General features: G+C 41.9%; 1 protein-coding gene across 27 annotated transcripts in view; it reads left to right on the plus strand.

Moving 5' to 3' along the window:
- PCDH15 (protocadherin related 15) overlaps nt 1–17,464 on the plus strand; it is a 535,558-nt gene that overhangs the window by 132,377 nt on the left and 385,717 nt on the right. The window contains exon 1 of one of the 27 annotated variants that reach the window (XM_083844292.1): nt 917–11,665. The exons of 25 other annotated variants lie outside the window; for them this stretch is intronic. The gene's annotated coding sequence lies outside the window, so the exon portion shown is untranslated. Of the gene's footprint in view, nt 1–916; nt 11,666–11,688; nt 13,436–17,464 lie in introns of those variants that run through there. One more of the 27 variants, XM_083844296.1, reaches the window with a different exon arrangement.

Genomic DNA, 17,464 nt, shown 5'->3' on the forward strand with positions numbered 1-17,464 from the left:
ACTTTTATAGCAGTTTAATGTCTTATACCTTTTTTTTGAAGTAAAATTCAGCCATCTTTTTTTTTTCTTTCTTTCCTGAAATTGTTTACTTTTTGAATACCACTGGTGGTTTGGCTGTGGAACTGTGGTGATGGAGCAGATTATCTTGAGAGTCATCACGCGGCACTTGCAGGGCAAGCAGGTGATCATGCCCAGTCAGCATGGGTTTATGAAAGGCAGGTCCTGCTTGACGAGCCTGATCTCCTTCTATGACAAAGTGACGCACTTGGTGGATGAGGGGAAGGCTGTGGATGTGATCTACCTTGACTTCAGTAAGACTTTTGACACCATTTCCCACAGCATTCTCCTGAAGAAACTGGCTGCTTGTGGCTTGGACTGGTGTACGCTTTGTTGGGTTAGAAACTGGCTGGGTAGCCGGGCCCAAAGAGTTGTGGTGAATGGAGTCAAATCCAGTTGGAGGCCGGTCACTAGTGGAGTCCCCCAGGGCTCGGTACTGGGGCCGGTCCTCTTTAATAAATCTTTATCGATGATCTGGATGAGGGGATTGAGTGCACCCTCAGTAAGTTTGCAGATGACACCAAGTTAGGTGCGTGTGTCGATCTGCTCGAGGGTAGGAAGGCTCTGCAGGAGGATCTGGATAAGCTGGACCGATGGGCTGAGGTCAACTGTATGAGGTTCAATAAGGCCAGGTGCTGGGTCCTGCACCTGAGGCACAACAACCCCAAGCAGCGCTACAGGCTGGGAGATGAGTGGCTGGAAAGCTGCCTGGCAGAGAAGGACCTGGGAGTACTGGTTGATAGGCAGCTGAATATGAGCCAGCAGTGTGCTCAGGTGGCCAAGAAGGCCAACAGCATCCTGGCTTGTATAAGAAGCAGTGTGGCCAGCAGGTCTAGGGAAGTGATTGTCCCCCTGTACTCGGCTGTGGTGAGGCCGCACCTCGAGTACTGTGTTCAGTTTTGGGCCCCTCGCTACAAGAAGGACATGGAGGTGCTCGAGCGTGTCCAGAGAAGGGCGACAAAGCTGGTGAGGGGTCTGGAGAACAAGTCTTACGAGGAGCGGCTGAGGGAGCTGGGATTGTTCAGCCTGGAGAAGAGGAGGCTCAGGGGCGACCTTATCACTCTCTATAGGTACCCTAAAGGTGGCTGTAGTGAGGTAGGGGTTGGTCGATTCTCCCACGTGCCTGGTGACAGGGTGAGGTGGAATGGGCTAAAGTTGCGCCAGGGAAGGTTTAGGCTGGATATTAGGAAGAACTTCTTTACCGAAAGGGTTGTTAGGCATTGGAATGGGCTGCCCAGGGAGGTGGTGGAGTCACCATCCCTGGAGGTCTTGAAAAGACGTTTAGATGTAGAGCTTAGGGATATGGTTTAGTGGAGGACTTGTTAGTGTTGGGTCGGAGGTTGGGCTAGGTGATCTTGGAGGTCTCTTCCAACCTAGATGATTCTGTGATTCTGTAAGTTCAATCTACTTTCCATGTGACATTTGAGATGGTAAGACTCCTTTTGCATTTCCACAAAACTACTATTGCTTGGTAGTACTCTTCTCCATCCCAGCATACCAACACAGATAAAATTATAAATGAGATTAATTTTGCATTTTTTTTAAGCATTTACATTGTATTAGACCAAAGGAGTGAGGAAGGAGTAGACCAGGATTGTGACAAATTGTACACGATTATTTGGAGATCTGATTTTCGATGATTCATTTTCACAAATTTGTTCTGTTACAATTTGCATCTGCGGGTCAGGATGCTTCTAGGTTTCAGAAGGAGAATTTAGGTAGCTGAAGTGAAAGTTCCTGGTCTAGACACAGTCTATAAGCTGTGCACACCTGACAGTCCCAGCTGTTGCATTTCTTTGGGCTTGCGGAAGAAGAGCTTGGAACATTGCAGGGAGGATTGTTGCTGTTGTTTTTACTGCTCTTCTAATGTCACTGCAAAGTGCTTCCATGTTTTTGAGCTGTGACGATGCATTCTGGACCTGTTACACTGCTGGTCCTGGGAAAGCAGGCTTTGATTACAAGTTAGCAGATGGTAAAAAATTGGAGAAGTCCCACCTTGAATACGGTCATAATCACAGCACTCACAGAGCAGGAACAGCCAAGTAAAACAGCTGCTGTTTCATACAATAGGTCAGAAGCTGATGATGGGATACAGAGCTGTTCTTGGTCCATAAATTTACATACTTGGTTCATAAATAAGTGACACTTGATTTTAATTCGGTGATGTACTTTCACACTGTATCCTCCCTTTAACAGTTTCGTAATGACTTTCTAGCACACTTGATCCTTTGGTGACTGTTTTAGAAGTTCCCTGCTCGGCCTCCCTGCCTACCAAGCAGCTGCTACTTTAGTAATATTGTGTATTGAGAATAACTCTGTATTCACCACTGCTTCTGTGTCTTACGTTCAATTTTCTGCATGCTTTGGAGCATCCTGATCAGAGAATGTAGTGCTGCACCTTTGAAATCACTGCTGCCTGATAAGCTCACCACACCAGCTTGGCCCAGATTATTTGTAAATAGATTAGAAAACTGTTCAGGGCTGCTCTTTCTGAGTAACCAGCATGTTGGATAGCTTATCATTTCTGGTCTACAGTCACAAAACCGGGCAAATTACAGTCTAGCTGAAGTCATGAACCTCACAGGAAATACACCAGACAAAATCATCTCTCTGTTTCTGTACTGAAGAACCAAATGCAAGGTGAAGCGGCCACCAAGCTATCAGTTGTGGTGGTGTCGACTCTTCCTAAGGTGGGTCTGGAGTACAGCTAGCAGACATCCAGTGCCATGTTGAATTTATTCATCCTTGCCTGGCCGTCTGTGCATGGCTGTGAAAGATTTATCTGTCCTGAACAAAACATAAGAGCTGCTACTTGCCCAAGTGGTTAGTGTTGTGTGGCCTGGACAGGTGAGGTGCTCTGTGCAGTGTACTTCACACCAAACTTATGCATGAGGGGGTACAAGGATGACAGTATGCTGGTGAAGTGATGTGGTTGGATTGACAGCCCTCTGTTTTTCAGATACAGTGGACTTTGGGCTGGCTTGATTCAAAGTGGCCTGTGGGTCTCAGTGGAAGTGAGACGTGAATGCCTCAGTCTGCTTCTGTACCCTTGGATGCTTGTTTAATTTGTACTGTTGTGACCACATCAGACCCATGCAGTGTCCAATTTGCTTTCTAAAGAGCCTAGGGTGAGATTTAGTTTTGCCTCTGTAAATGAATCTTCATGCTACACATACTGCTTGAGATGCAGCCAAAGATCTACTGTACTCACTTGTCCCGAGCATACCTGCAAACAAGAGGAGAAAATGTGCTTTTCTCTTAACCTTGCCTCCTGGTCTTTGTTGTGGTATGATTCTGCCTTAGCTGAATGTTGAACACACCATAGGCAACAATTCCCTTAGAGGCAGGGAGCGGGATAAGAAATTATGGCCCTGTGATTTAAAATGTAATAGCTTAGACTCTCCCAGATTTCCCAGCATCAGCGGGAAAGTGGAGTCCACATAGCAATTTATGAGCCGTGGTAGACCATGGTTATTACTACACTTGTTTCAGCTGATGAGTTGCACACTAGACATAGCTCAAGGCTGGCACTAGTGTTTACAGAGCTCTCCAGAGGAAAGATGATTGATTGATCCAAGGCCTACTGCTGTTTTGGCCTTGGACCAACATCAGGGACTTGAGAACACAACACGAACCATCCTGCGCATGGACCTGTAGCTGGTATTCTGGCATAACTCTTATTTTTACCTGCTCACATTGACTTAGCTCAGTGCAAAAACACTGCCATGTGGTGTATAGCGCAGCGGTGTCACTTTTCAGATACCTCTACTTACAACTAAAGCCAGCTTTGCCCCCCTGCATGACATGAAACTGTTCACTGGCAAGTGATTTTTAGGCCCACTGTTAAATAAAGCCAGAGAGTAGCATTGCATTAACCTGACCCTAGCTGGTATTTCTGCTGTTGTGTGAACACCCTTGGGTGAGGCGGGCACAGCGGAGTCTGAGACTTGCTGCAAATGGCTCTGCAGCCTGCACCTTGGGCAGTTGCCACAGGCACTGCGAGGCCTGTGTCCTGCCCCGAGGCCTGTGTCCTGCCCCAGGCCACCAGAGGAGCTAGAGGCTGTCCTGGGTCATCTTGTGCTACAAGAGGAGCTGGTCAGAATTCCCAGCAGCAATAGCTGCAAGCCTAAATGCAATAAGGCGGTACTGAGGCTGCAGTAGGTCATACTCGCTGTCAGGTGAACCCCGCTAGGTCCTGTCCTGATGGGCAGTGCTTCCCAGCAGTGTCATCAGCCTCCCTCTGCACCCTCTTGAGCTGCCTCTGTGCCTCCAGCTCGCTGAAGGGAGCAGGGATGTAGTGTGTTCTGGGCACTGCCTGGGACAGCTCCAGCTGCAGGTCCTGTCCCAGGGTCCGTTACACCTCTCCCACCGGGTGCTGGTGGTTGAGCAGGTTTCACACCATTACCAGTTGCACTGTGGAGAGTGCTGAGGGCTTTCAGAGGGGCAGGTGGTGCCGGGGTCTCTGCCACAGCTGTGCACTTGTGTGCAAAGCCCAAGCAGTGTTGGTAGCACAAGCAAGTGCTGAACTCTTGCTTTGTGCAATTGGAAATGGTCTTGGATTGGCGTCATACTCCAGGGGCAAAAGTTTACCTATAACCCCTGAGAAATGGAACTTACCTTCAGCAGACCTGCGGGAATGTAAAATTAGTAAGTAGTGGCAGTGCTGATGTAGTCTTTCTAGTTCACAGACATCTGGGGTGTCAGTAGATACGCACAGACAGTGAGACAAATCTGAGCACCCGATGGGGAGGGGAAAAATAAAAGAAAAAAGGTTTCTGTACTTCCTATCTCGCCACACAACCTACATGATTGTTATGAAATGAACTGATGAGAGATATTACTTCTCCCACCATCATTAGCATGCAAGTGTTCTCTGAATGTGCCAGATGTTTGGCTTGCATTATCTGGAAGTTTCTTTCATTTCCAGCCCTAGTGAAAGGGAAGCTTGAGCACGTCCAGCAGAATTATAAACAGTTTCCTGTACCAATGAAGACAGTAGCATACTTAATGAACTGTGTCATGCTAATAGTAAGTCCAGTTAATGAATGCTTTCCTGTTATTTTAGAGAGGTGGCCGAGTGACGTTTTTCTGATTCTGGATCACTGAATCCGTATGGAAGTGCAAATTATGTGTTTGAGAAAAGCTTCTCTTTATGTTAATATTTGGAAGGAAGGTTTATTTAGTATCCTATACTTTACAGTCAGATTTCTGAGAGATTTATTCAGAATACCCATGTATTCAAAGCTTGCTAAGGGTATGTCCTCTGAGATATCATCAGTTGGAAAAAAAAAAGTGTCTTTACTAACAGTATAATATATGAATTCTGCAGAAATCCACTGAACATGTTTTCAGAGCACTATAGCACCAACTCCAGTAACGTTGTTTGAAAGTATTGATTTGTATAGAAGGAGGAGTTTCTGAATTATAGGCTGTAACCAGCTAGTTAAAACTTTCACATTCAGTACTGTTTTGCCAAAAACCTGGTAGACTCTTATGTCTCCACATAAAAAGGAAATCACTGTTACTAATTAGAATTTTCCCCAATTGTGTTCTCATACTTTTCTTCCTGGAATAGGGGAACGCACTGATACTTCGGTTAGCTCTACAGCAGGGGATATGCAGGGAGTTGCCATTGTTCTGTTGGCACCTCGGGCAGTATGGACACAGAAATCCCATCGGTGCCTGCCTCATGCATCAGAGCTCCTGGAACTGCTCTCTGCAGAGACCAGCACAGCTCCTCGGTGTCTTGGGCTAGGATCATTGGGTGGTATGACATTTTACCGCAGTGGTTTTTCATAGTTTTGATCAGATTGGATATTGAAACAGTGGATTGGTGAAGATCACTTAGGTCTTTAGAACTGGCCATACGTCCCGAGTTTTATTCGGACTTGGTGTACTTGCTTTTAAGAAGGTCCTTAGTTTCTATTAGCTGTGACCTCAAGCCCTTGTCAAGAAGCTGCAACTTGAGAAAAGGATCCGATACTTTATTTTTTTCTCATTTTCTTGAAGAGAGCTGTGTGAGGATTTGAAGAGAAGGGAAGGGCAGTAGGAATGGGAAGAATATGCAAAGATGAATCATGTTGGAGGAGGAGGATACAGAGGACGATGAGGGGGAGAAAGAAATAAAATTTGTGAATAAACCCAAAAGCAGGCTGGTCCAGATGAATGCATTTTATCGCTCCACAGGAACATCGTGAGGAGAGCTGCCTGGCATTTGGCTCTGTTTAGCTGCTGGAAGCTAGGATGGTAATTGCCCTTAATTTGAATGATTTTGTTCCATAATTTGTTTTGAAAATGACGAGAAAGTGGTGGAGTTCACACTTTGTTATAGAGCAATACATTCTCCTTCTAATGCCATTTCTTTGAATCCTCTGACTGTGTTAATATGAGAAGTGGAAAGGAAATTCAGTGTTTATTGTCTCATATGTATAATACATGCTTCTGTGTGTACTCCTGTTTGTGCATGGCTGGAAGAGTTTTGTTTTTTTTACGTCTATGCTATGACCCAGATCAGCTGACTGAAGAGTACTCTAGTGACTTCTAGGTATTAGACTTAGAATATTAAAGTTAAAATATCAGATACCTAATTTTTCAGAAATGGCAAGAGTTTTCAAAATCATGGAGAAGCATAAATACATTTTCCTTTTTATATAACCTGGCCAAAACACGGAGCTACGCAAATTGTGTGGGTTTGCTCAGAGAATAAACCATTCATTGTTGTACCCATCTCCCTGTTGAAAAGTGTGATGTGCCCGTTGTTGGTTTTTGACTGAGGAGTGCTGTGCAATCACTGCTTTATACTTGGTCCTTCCAACAGTTTCTTCAGCTGGTACTTCGTCCATTTCTCCTACTTCCCCTCTTCTGAAGAATTTTGGAACTGGAATGTTCTTTGTGGGAGTGGAGAAAGAACTTTATTATCCCTACTGGGTTTCTATCACAATTGCAAGCAAGAATTTGGACATATTTTCTCATAAGAGTTGGGGAAAAAGGAGTCTTGAGTGCTACATGTAATAATAAGCTGTATAAAATTCCAGGAAAATTAGTTCTTGCAAAGTGCGGGTTACAGGAAGTAGCATAATGTCTAGTGGTCTCCAGAAGAGGATTTTGGAGCAGTTCCAGCTGTTTCTTAAAAACATGATTCCTCATCTGCTCATTTATTAGCACAGAAATGTCATTAAATATACATAAATTCCTTGAAAGAAAATGCAATGATTTGTAATGATTTTGAGCACTTGAGAATATCTAGGAGTAAGTATGACATTATGGGAAAGGAAAAGCACATAACATGGCTTTTTTTCTTATCTGCAATGCACTTGATACAAATTTTCTGTTCACAGTTAATCAGTCACATTCAGTGACCAGTATTTTATAAAATAAATGTAGAAAAGCTGCTGCTTTAATATGTTTTAGGAGGCCAACTAAATTTATGAGCAAAACCCCAGTTTTCTTCTCATAGCAAGGATAGTAATAATGTTTCATAAGTATTTTTAGAGAAGGGGTGCAGAATATTTTGCTCTGATGCCTTACATTAACATAAATTATTAACATACTTCAGTGTTGATGATATAAAGCCAATCAAATGGAACCTTATAACATTTACCTTCAGCTCTATTTTTTTTCTGTGGTATGTACTCTAATTCTTCCAAGACTGTTTAATGCCTATATTATGCTTATGATTTTTAGAATTTTTGGCAAGGGGAGGGGGAAGAGGTTTGGAGTTCTTGTTGTTGTTTTTGAAGGGATAGGTCTGGGATAAGTGGCTGGCCTCGTGACTGTTTCAAAGCTATTACACTCTTGTGAATCACTCCTTTTGCTGTACTCAAGAGATAAGGCATTGCTCCCAAAGTAACTTTTTATTATTGCAGCTATTGACATTTTGTCTAACACAGGCAAGTAAGCTGAAGAATCGTGCTCATCCAGAGCAGATGTGAGTGGAAATGTCTTTTACTTTGTATGGAGTCCTGTGCAATTGTTTCCTTTGTCAATAAATTAAAAATTTGCAGAGGAGTGAGTCAGTACAGGTTGCTGATCCTAAAGTTTTATGCAGCCTCTTGCCTATTAATAGAAGTAGCAATCCTTCACTTTGAAAACTCAGGTTTTCTTAGCCATTAATGGCATTAGGCTTATGTTAATGTCTTCAGTGTCCTAATGTACTGTCTTGTCTCATTCCAACTGAGTAGTGTTGATATAACTCATGATTTTTTTTCTTAGTTTCAGCATTTTCAATGCATTATGGTGTTTTTTTTTTATTATTACTATTCTTTAAGGCTTTTGAGATGCAACAAAATACTCACAAAATTCTTCCCAAAGGAGGGGAAACACTTTGTTACCTATCATTTCTGGGGCTAGATCTGTGTGTATGAACTTTCAACTAGAAGGATAATGCTTTTTACACATCTGCAAAGTTTGCATGGTGATTTTGTTAGAGACTTTTTAGTGGTGGTTAAAGAAACAGCCTAGGGTCATGTGTGAATGGAATGGTTGGAAGAGATAGAAGGGTACATCTGCACCAAATCTGTGAACTGCCCAGCCTGAAAGTTGTTGTAGTATATTACTGGTTATTCTCACAATCTGATGAAAATAACACATACTTTCCTGATGGCTTATAATAATTTGTGTATACAACAGCATCTGTACCTGGCACGATGTGCCGGCTGTTTTTCTTCTTTCGCCACTTCCAAAGCTGCTGAGGATGGGCAGGCTCCTGTAGGCAGCTCAAGGGATCCGGCATTTGCATTTCTGGGGAAGTGCCTGGGGAAGATGAGAATACTCGAGGTTGTAACAGTTAAGTGGAAACTGAAATCGGTCAAGGTGACAGTTAAATGGATGGTCTTCATTTATTGTTGTTCCCACAGTTGCTTGCTTGCTCTTTACCAAAATTAGCGAGGCACACTGATGAATGAGATCAGCATGGCAATATCTTCTTGAAGCAGCAACCTGTAACGGCAAGTCATGCTTCCAGCCTGGCTGTACGTGCCTCTCTGGGATGACAAAGGCAGACAGCTACCTAGAAATGGGGGCAGGAAAAGGACGGGCTTTTTGTTTCTTCCTTTGTTTGTTTTTAAATTTAAGAAAGATAAATCAGTACTGTGCAAAACCAACTTTTCAGGCCAATCCAAAATACTTCGATGGTATCCATATGTTAACAATGTACCCATTGGTCATTCAGCTTTGACCTGCTGGTATTTCGCAATTTAAGAATATTTCAGTTGAGCATTCTTGTTTCTTTGTTTTTATATAGGAGAAGAATGTGTACTCCTACTGTAAATGACAAGCTTAATCAATCTGAGTATGCCATTTATCTAATTACAAGCAGAGATTATTAAGTTTTTAGATAATCCTTTAAATTAGATCAGAAATCATTTTGTTCCTACAGCTTTGATTCCTTTCAAATATCGTTTTGTTTTCCTGCCTAGAAAAATGAGGTGTTCTGTAGTCTCACTTCCTGCTTTCAGATACCTCCATTGCATTTTCATGCCCTGTAGCATCTGAGAAACTTTGATACGTATTTTTAATGTAATATGTGTCATTCAGTCCAGTATGTTCTGTATATACGTGAATGCACTGATTAAATCTTTCATATGGACATTGCTGAGTGACTTATGATGAAAGGAGTAGATTGTTAAATCCTTGTTATACACATCACATTTAAGCAGCAATCTGTGAGAAGCTCATTTGGAAATGCTTCTTTTCTTCAGTACTATCTTTATTGTTTCCTGTTCCTTGTGGTTTCTGCTTCTGCATGTCCTCCCCTCCTGAGAATTTTTTCCGTGAGCTTAGATGGCCTCTCCCTGCCTCTTTCCAAAGTGGGAATAAGAAGGGTATAGCAAGTACCAGCATCGCTGATGCTACCTGCCCCTTAATCTTTCTTTCCCCTCTCTTGCCTTAGCTCTGCACAGCCTAGGGTCTCTCCCTGAGATGGTTTTAAGCTCAAACAGCAGCAATTGCTTCCTTTCAGGATTTCAGTGCGGTGTGCGGTTCATGCAATATACAGTAGACTCCTATTTATAGCAAAGCCATTTTTCATGGCTCACTCTGAGTGCAAATTCCACTTCCAATTAAGCAGTATAGGTCTTATGTACCATCTACCTGTGCTCCCCATCCTGCCTCTCTCAAATCTGCTCTCAGTAGTCTGTTACCGACAGTCCCACCTCTGAATTTCTACATGTGATTTGGATACAGCAAGCTACATTCAAAGTAATGTAATGTTTAAATTCCAGCTAAGCAGTTCCTTCTGTTGGTTACTTTAATTCACATTTACATTTAACATAGTTCTTTTTTTTCTTATTTCCCAAAATGAGCACTGTAGTAAATGCAGCATTTCACAGTTGCTAATCGCATACCATGTATGCAGTTGTTGTGAATCTTCCCACTGGGTGAAGATGCACTCATCTTCCCCTAATTGTGATTAGTATTCAAACAGTACTGCAAGAAGCCATCTCTCCCTCTGCTCTGCCCACGCAGGTCACAAAAGCAAGCTCACTTCTCCTTCCGTGTTTCTCAGGCAGTGGGGTTTTCATTTAAAAGGAGAAAACTCGCATGAAGTAAGCCCCCCAAATGAATGCTCTTGCCTTTTTTTTTTTCTTTTTAAAATGAGAAATCTGGCAACAAACAAAACTTTATTTTTTTCCATTGTGCTTCTGTTACTGGATTTGGGGATTTTGTTTTTATGTTTTGGGGGTATTTTTTCAGTCAAGTGCTAACGCCTCATATGTCACAGGTATTTCAATAAAGGTTGTTCTGTCAGTCGGTGATTTCCACTGAAGATCCAGGACACTGAAGCATGTGGTTATTTTTGCATTTCCGATACCACTTCAGTTAAGAACACGCTGGTTTTGAACTCAGTATTTTCAAAGATGCTCAAGATCTCTGTCTTTTCATGACGGGTGAAGGTACTGTGAGGGATGGCTGCATATTCCCCACAGTGCTTACAATAGGTGCTTAGGAAATTTTTAAATTCTCTTGTCCACAGGGCCCCCTTCAGAGATCTGTCATTAATAGAAGAGTGGAAAGAGCAGATAATGGAAATTAGTTCCCTTCCTTTTTCAGTCATTTGTAGCTATAGAGGGTGCCCTCGGAAGCCTCCATGAGATAACTCTGTGTTTTCTTTGCCTAGGGCTATTTTGGTTTATATCTGTGTATGTTCCTTTTGTCTGTTCTTGTGAAAACAAGTTTGCAAAGCCCTGGCACGGTTCCTGAGGATAGGCAAGTCTTGAAGCTTCACCAGATGCATTGCATTTGGGCTGATGGTGCAGTGCTCAGCTTCAGGTGCTACTCAGCTGCTTCCATTTTGATTATTGGAGTCAGTTCCTGCAAAGCGCTTTGGAGTTGAGAGCGAGCCAAGTCATGGTAGTGCCATTAATTTCACTCCTGATATTGCCATTTCAAAATACCATGCCTTTTTGGACTGCATTCCTGTGTCATGACTGGCTGATGCTGATTCAAATTGCACATCATAATCCGTCATCTTAGAGGCTGTCATAGTCTTCATCACAAAATGTCACCTTCAACTTTTTTTTGACTGATCCAGCATTAAGACCATATTGATCATTGCCCAGTAGGTGGTGATGCAGTTGCATTTGGCTTTGGATTCTTTTCTTCGTTAATGGTAAGGTTGGAAAACTTCCCCATTTCTTGAGGGTTTTTGTTTATTTGTTTGTTTCAAACTACAGTGACTTATTAGGCTGCTGTTGTCTTGGTTTTATACATTGATGTTAAAAATATGTCCTAAAAAGCAGCAATGTTGCATGAATGAGAGTAACCTCGAGTTAAAACTATTTCTAGGAAGACTGCACAGGCAGTTTCATTGCATGGAGTGACACAGGCAATGCTGCTTAATCAGATGTTTCATAAATTAATGAAGGCTTAAACTCTTCTCGTTCCTGATATACTGCATTTAATAATCCCATTAATTCTCAAAGGCTGAGAAGAAACAAATGATGGGTTTTTAAGATTTATAGTTTTGGCATTTACAGTCTGTGCAAATCCTGCTGTGTATTCTTGTATTTTTTGCAGAATGCTTAACCTCTGGGAACCCAACAATTTTAAATCATACACTGACAAATTCAAAATAAAACTCAAATTACCTGGAGTTCTGGTAAGGGCTCTTGCTGCTGTTCCTTGGTTTCTGAGTTCTTCCAGGTCCACCAGCTGCTTTTAAGTGTTTCTAAATGGTTGGTTGCTCAGAAATACCAATAAAGCAAGTAGCAGCATTTGTACGAGTGTCTTAAATTCCACAACTTGCTGTTTTTTGAGGATGGGCCTGATTCACATGGAAACCTCTGTTAAAAGTAGCAAAGAAGACTGGAAACTGATGCATAGGTGATATACAGGTATGTTTTGGAAATCCAGATAGCCTTGCTTTTCGTGTGCTTTCCACTAGGGTAACTGTGTCAGCTCTGCTGGCAGAACTCACCTGTTGAACTCCTGTAGTGCTTTCTCGCGTGGATTAGGCCTGAATTACACAGCACAGCCAAACAGGCAATTCTTGTGCATTTCTATACAGTAAGTGTTGCTGAGGGAAAGGTGAAAATTATTCCTTTAACCTTGTGCCATGGAATCTTTGAGAGTGAAATAGGAGCAATGTACAAAAGTGCAAAAGACTACTCTTATTTTTAGGCATATTAGGGTCTCGGACTTTATGCAGAACTGAAGTGAATCTCAAAAGTTTAAATATTGCTATAAGACTCTTTCAGCTCCTTGACACAAACCCAACAAGTTGGCTCAAAAGACTCTGGGGACAGGCCAGAGGGTGGATAGTGGAGGCTAGGTTGCCCTCCATGCCTGTTCATGCTGCCAAAGCAGTTTTGTTTCTTCCAGCCGCACTCTCCTGGTTTGTGTTTCACAGACATCCCTCCGTTTTTTACAGGCTATTGGTCTGTCTGATTTTGTTTGCTGATGGCTGAATCTTGTGGTTCTTAATTAAACTGTCTTGCTCAGTTTCTTTAGGTTTAAATATTTTAAAACTTATATTATTTATCAAAAATCCTTACTTCTTTCTACAAACATAGTTGCTTCTCGCTGTCTTTAAACCTAGAGTCATTTGAATGTGTGCAGAAATGTTACGATTACCTCGCAGCAAATGCGGTAGTGGTTCTCAGGCTGTTCTTAGGAAAGGACTGATCAATGCTTAAAGCAAGCAAGGAGTTAAGTAAGCCACCCCATCCCTAAAAAATAAAACCAAAACCACACCAGCAAACCCCCTCATGTGCAGTGTGTAGGGCTCATTAATGCTGCCTATTTATCAGTGAAAAAGGGCTGACTCGTTTGGCATTGCAAGAAAACATGTTAAAGCTGGAGCTAGGAAGTAGGAGACTTGAATTCCTGCTGCTAGGAGGAAATCTGAAGATTTTTAAAACTCTGGAAGATCTGGTTTCAGGTGATGTGAGGGGGGGGCTTTGGTAATGTAACAGCCAGGGGAATAAAGCAGTGGGATCCTTTAGAGTGAGATTCTGGTTCTTGATTTTGTGTGTGTGAAAAGCAGGGAATGTTGATTATTATTATTTTTTATTTTTCCGTTAAGTGATGTTTTGAATACTTGTATGTTAAGCTGTATAGGGATTGCTCAGGTGGTTTTGGCAGAGAAAAGTAACATTTCTGGCTGCAGCCTACTCAGAGGGGAGGTCTGAAGGACTTCTTTCTGGAGATCTGCTGCACTGGTTTTTTTAGCCTTGAGTAGTCAGACTTCTGTATAGAAACGTAAAGATGATGTAACTTCATTTATGTTTGTAATTTATAAATGATGCTTATGAAACTGTTAAAAGAAAAAAAAGGAAATGGAACACTTTTTTAAAAATTCCAATCCTCCCCCCCCCCAAAATAGCATAGCACAGACTTCACAGCAAGATGGATTCAACTTTTAATGAGCAAAACGAGATGGTTTCTAAACTTTGCGTTGTACTCTGAGGGAGCCTCATGTGGAGCCCCCACAGTGCCCATCCAGGCGCTGCACCCAGGAACTGGGGAGGCACAAAAGCTGAGAGTTAATTCTTGTTAATTAGTTACACTGATACCTATGCAAGATGCAGTAAGCTAACTAGTTTCTGCATTAAAGCCTTCCTAGGCTTGTTTTTAACATCTGCGTTACATTAGCTGAATGTAACGTGAACTTAAGAAACGCCCAACTCTTCTGAAATGACATAGTGGTTACATCTATGTGCAACCTGCAAATGCATAAATAACTCAAAATTACGGTCATGTAATCTAGCAATATAGTTCTGAAGTGTTTTTTAGGAGGAGGCTGTCAGAAGCACAGGTTTATTGAAGGGGAGAGTTGCAAATTTTCTCAAGGTAGCTAGCTGAGTTTTGGATAGTATATGCATGAACTTCTATCAAAATGTTTCCTGTAAGTAGTTTTCAAACATGCACCTTGTCAGTATGGCCAGCAAGAGATGACAAGGTGATAGTAGAAAGCTGTGTGTGTATATATATACATATATATATACACACATATATATGCATTCTTAGTATGTCTAAAGTATTGCACTGTGTTCTGAAGGAAGGGTGGTCTTCGTTAAAACACGTGCATCTGTGTGTTTATTGAACTCCTCATAATGCTGTGGTAAAGCCCAGGGCCACTGATGTGAGTGGAGCAGGTGATGGCAGTGGTTGTTCCCAGCCCGGTCTGACAACCCTGGGGGTGCCTTGTCTGGGGAGCTAGCAGGAGGCTGAAGTTGGGCTGGATTTGTGCGTGGCTCCTTGCTTTGGAAATGAGAAAACACTATTAACACGTTGCACCATCTGCTGGTTTGTCACTGTTCATCAAAGGGCTAATTTGTGCTCCGAGCAAACTCTGAATGAACAGTCTTGAATAGTTGAAACACGTGGTTTTGTCTTCAGGTATCATAAGTGTTAGCCTAAAGCTGCCGGGCATATTTAAAAAATACATACTTGTTGTGAACAGAGATTTATGTGGCTCTTATTAGCTTTGTAAGTATGTATGTTTGCCTTTATTTTCACACACAAATTATTTTTTGTTCCGGGTAATCTTTATTAGTCATATTGGTAAGAAAACCGTTTTGAGAAGGACATGAAAGTCATTGACCTGATTTGTTTTTCCAGTTCCTTTAGATTTATTGTGAGGTATCATCTTCCAGTTACTTACTCATTTACCTTATATTTAATGTTTTCACATTACTCTCAATACTGTCAGAGTCAGCAAATGGGCAGTTTGGTGCAGGTAAACCTTGCCGTCAACCAGTTGAGGCGTTCACCACGTGAGCTTCTTTGTATACTGTTATGTAAAGATACCAAATCACTGATAGTCCTTTAATTCTGAGCATTTTAATAGCTTATTTAAATGCAGTAGCTGGGTTGAGCGAGATGAATAACAACATATTCTTTGATGACCTCGAGGTCATCTTTCATCCCACCCATGAGACAGGAGTGCAGTTCGTGGCTGCAGAAATCACTGGAACTCAAGTGCTGCCTTACAGTGGCGGTAACAAGGCATCTGTGGCTTAAAAGCTGCTGTTCCGATCACTGCCTCAGCAATGTGTGGAGACATCGCTCTTCTGTTTCTTCAGTGACCTTTCTCACTGCCTAAAATTGCAGATTTTTTTTTGGAGGCTTTGCTGGTCTCTGCTCTCTTCTGGCAGAGCCTGTAGGCTGCACAGGTCAGGCTGAGCTGTTGAAATTTGGAAACTTAAACAAGCTTGGGAATATGAGTGTGTGCATCCAGCATAGTTTTGGGGAAGCTGCTAAAAAATTGGAGCAGGAAAGCATGAGATGCTGGCTGTTTCCATGGTGCTTCTGATCACAAGAAGTTGCAGATGTCTGCTTGCATCGTATGTGCTGTGACATGCTTTACTCCAGGGATTTGAGTCTTAGTTGGGTGAGTTGTACCCATCCTTAAGAGCTGGGACTGTGGCCCATACGGGCATATTCAAGCCAGCAGTTCCTGAGCCTTCTGCTTCAGTGCCACTACATCTGCAGCAGCACATTGTCGGTCACTAACGCATCAGACAAGTGGTTTTATGCATTTTGCTTTCCTTGTTATCCTTGCTGCTCTCATGGGTATCTCTGCAATTTAAGATTTCTCTGTTTTCCTCACCAAATAATTCCCATTGATTTGGAAATGTAATGTCAAATGTGCCTGCTTTAGATTTATGATAGAAAACGCGCATTGAAAGACTGTTTTCTGATGAGATTAACTGGGACTTTCATGAGCCTGTAAACAAAATGTGAAAATTAGGAGTGCGTGGACTGGGTGCACACATTGTGTTCACCCTTCCCCCCCAGCATTCTCACAGGATACTAGTTTGTTTCTTTGAGAAATAACATGATTGGCCTTAAAAATCTTTAAATGGCCTTTTACTTTAATTAGTGGGTTGGGTTTATTTTGTTTTACTGAGAACAACACATTATAAAAAGGAAATACCCATATGGTAGTTGTCTTCGATTTTATGTCGCGCAGACCTAATTGGATCTGCTAACTTAAATATGATGTAACTATGCCAAAGTAATAATAGGCATGCTGTTAACTGTACAGCTAGGATTTGTTGTTTGCATTTTTTTTTTCCTGTGTAAATAAAGTATGGCTCTAGGAAAGGCAGAACTAAGCCAACACTTTTTCTCAAGTTGCATTTTTTTAAAATACAATTTAAATTGTATTTGTCACATTTTTAACAGCACTATTTAAAGTGCCACCTTGTTAGTACGACGGAAAGTATAATGCTCCTTAAAAGTAGCATCTACACTTACCTGGTTTTAAGTAGGTTACATGGGTAGGGACATTTAAGTGGGGTTATGGAAGGTACAGATCGCTATTTCCTAAATCTGTAGTATTTTGGAATTGTTTTAAATGGTTATTTCCTCTACCTGTACAAATGAGCATAATGTTTTCTCCCCATCATGGATTTATTTGGCTGTTTTTCAGGATTTTTTGCTATGCTTCTACAGCATTAACTGTTGGTGTTTTTAGTACAGCAGTATGAATTTTCCATCTTGGCGTGAATGCGCCATCCAGTTGCAAAGCTTTTTTCCTGTTATAGCCAGCTGCTTTTTTCTTAGAGTATTTTTTTTCCTAGCTATTTTAATTTTACCATAAATGTCTTATTTTCCTTGACTTCCATCTCTGCTAGAATTCTAATCCTAATTTCCTTCTGAAGAGAATCTGCCAAAGTATGAATTTGTCGCTCTGCCTCTTAGCGAGGTTCTTGTGCTTCTGTGAGCTCGCAGCCCTGTGCGCTTCCTGGTTCAGATCTTGGGCTGAAGGTATCGCACAGCTCTCATCTTGATTCTGTCCTGGGTGACAGGGATCTTTATTCCCTGACCTAAAAGGCATATGACTGTCTTGCTTTAAGGCTTCTGGTTCTTCTGAACTTCCCCAGTAAGGTGATTTTTGAGAAGAGTAAAAAAGGAGCAGAGGAAGAAAATGCATGGGGCTGATTTTTAGCAACACAGCTTC

The sequence above is a fragment of the Anser anser genome (assembly GCF_964211835.1).
Source record: "Anser anser genome assembly, chromosome: 7".
Lineage (NCBI taxonomy): Eukaryota > Metazoa > Chordata > Aves > Anseriformes > Anatidae > Anser > Anser anser.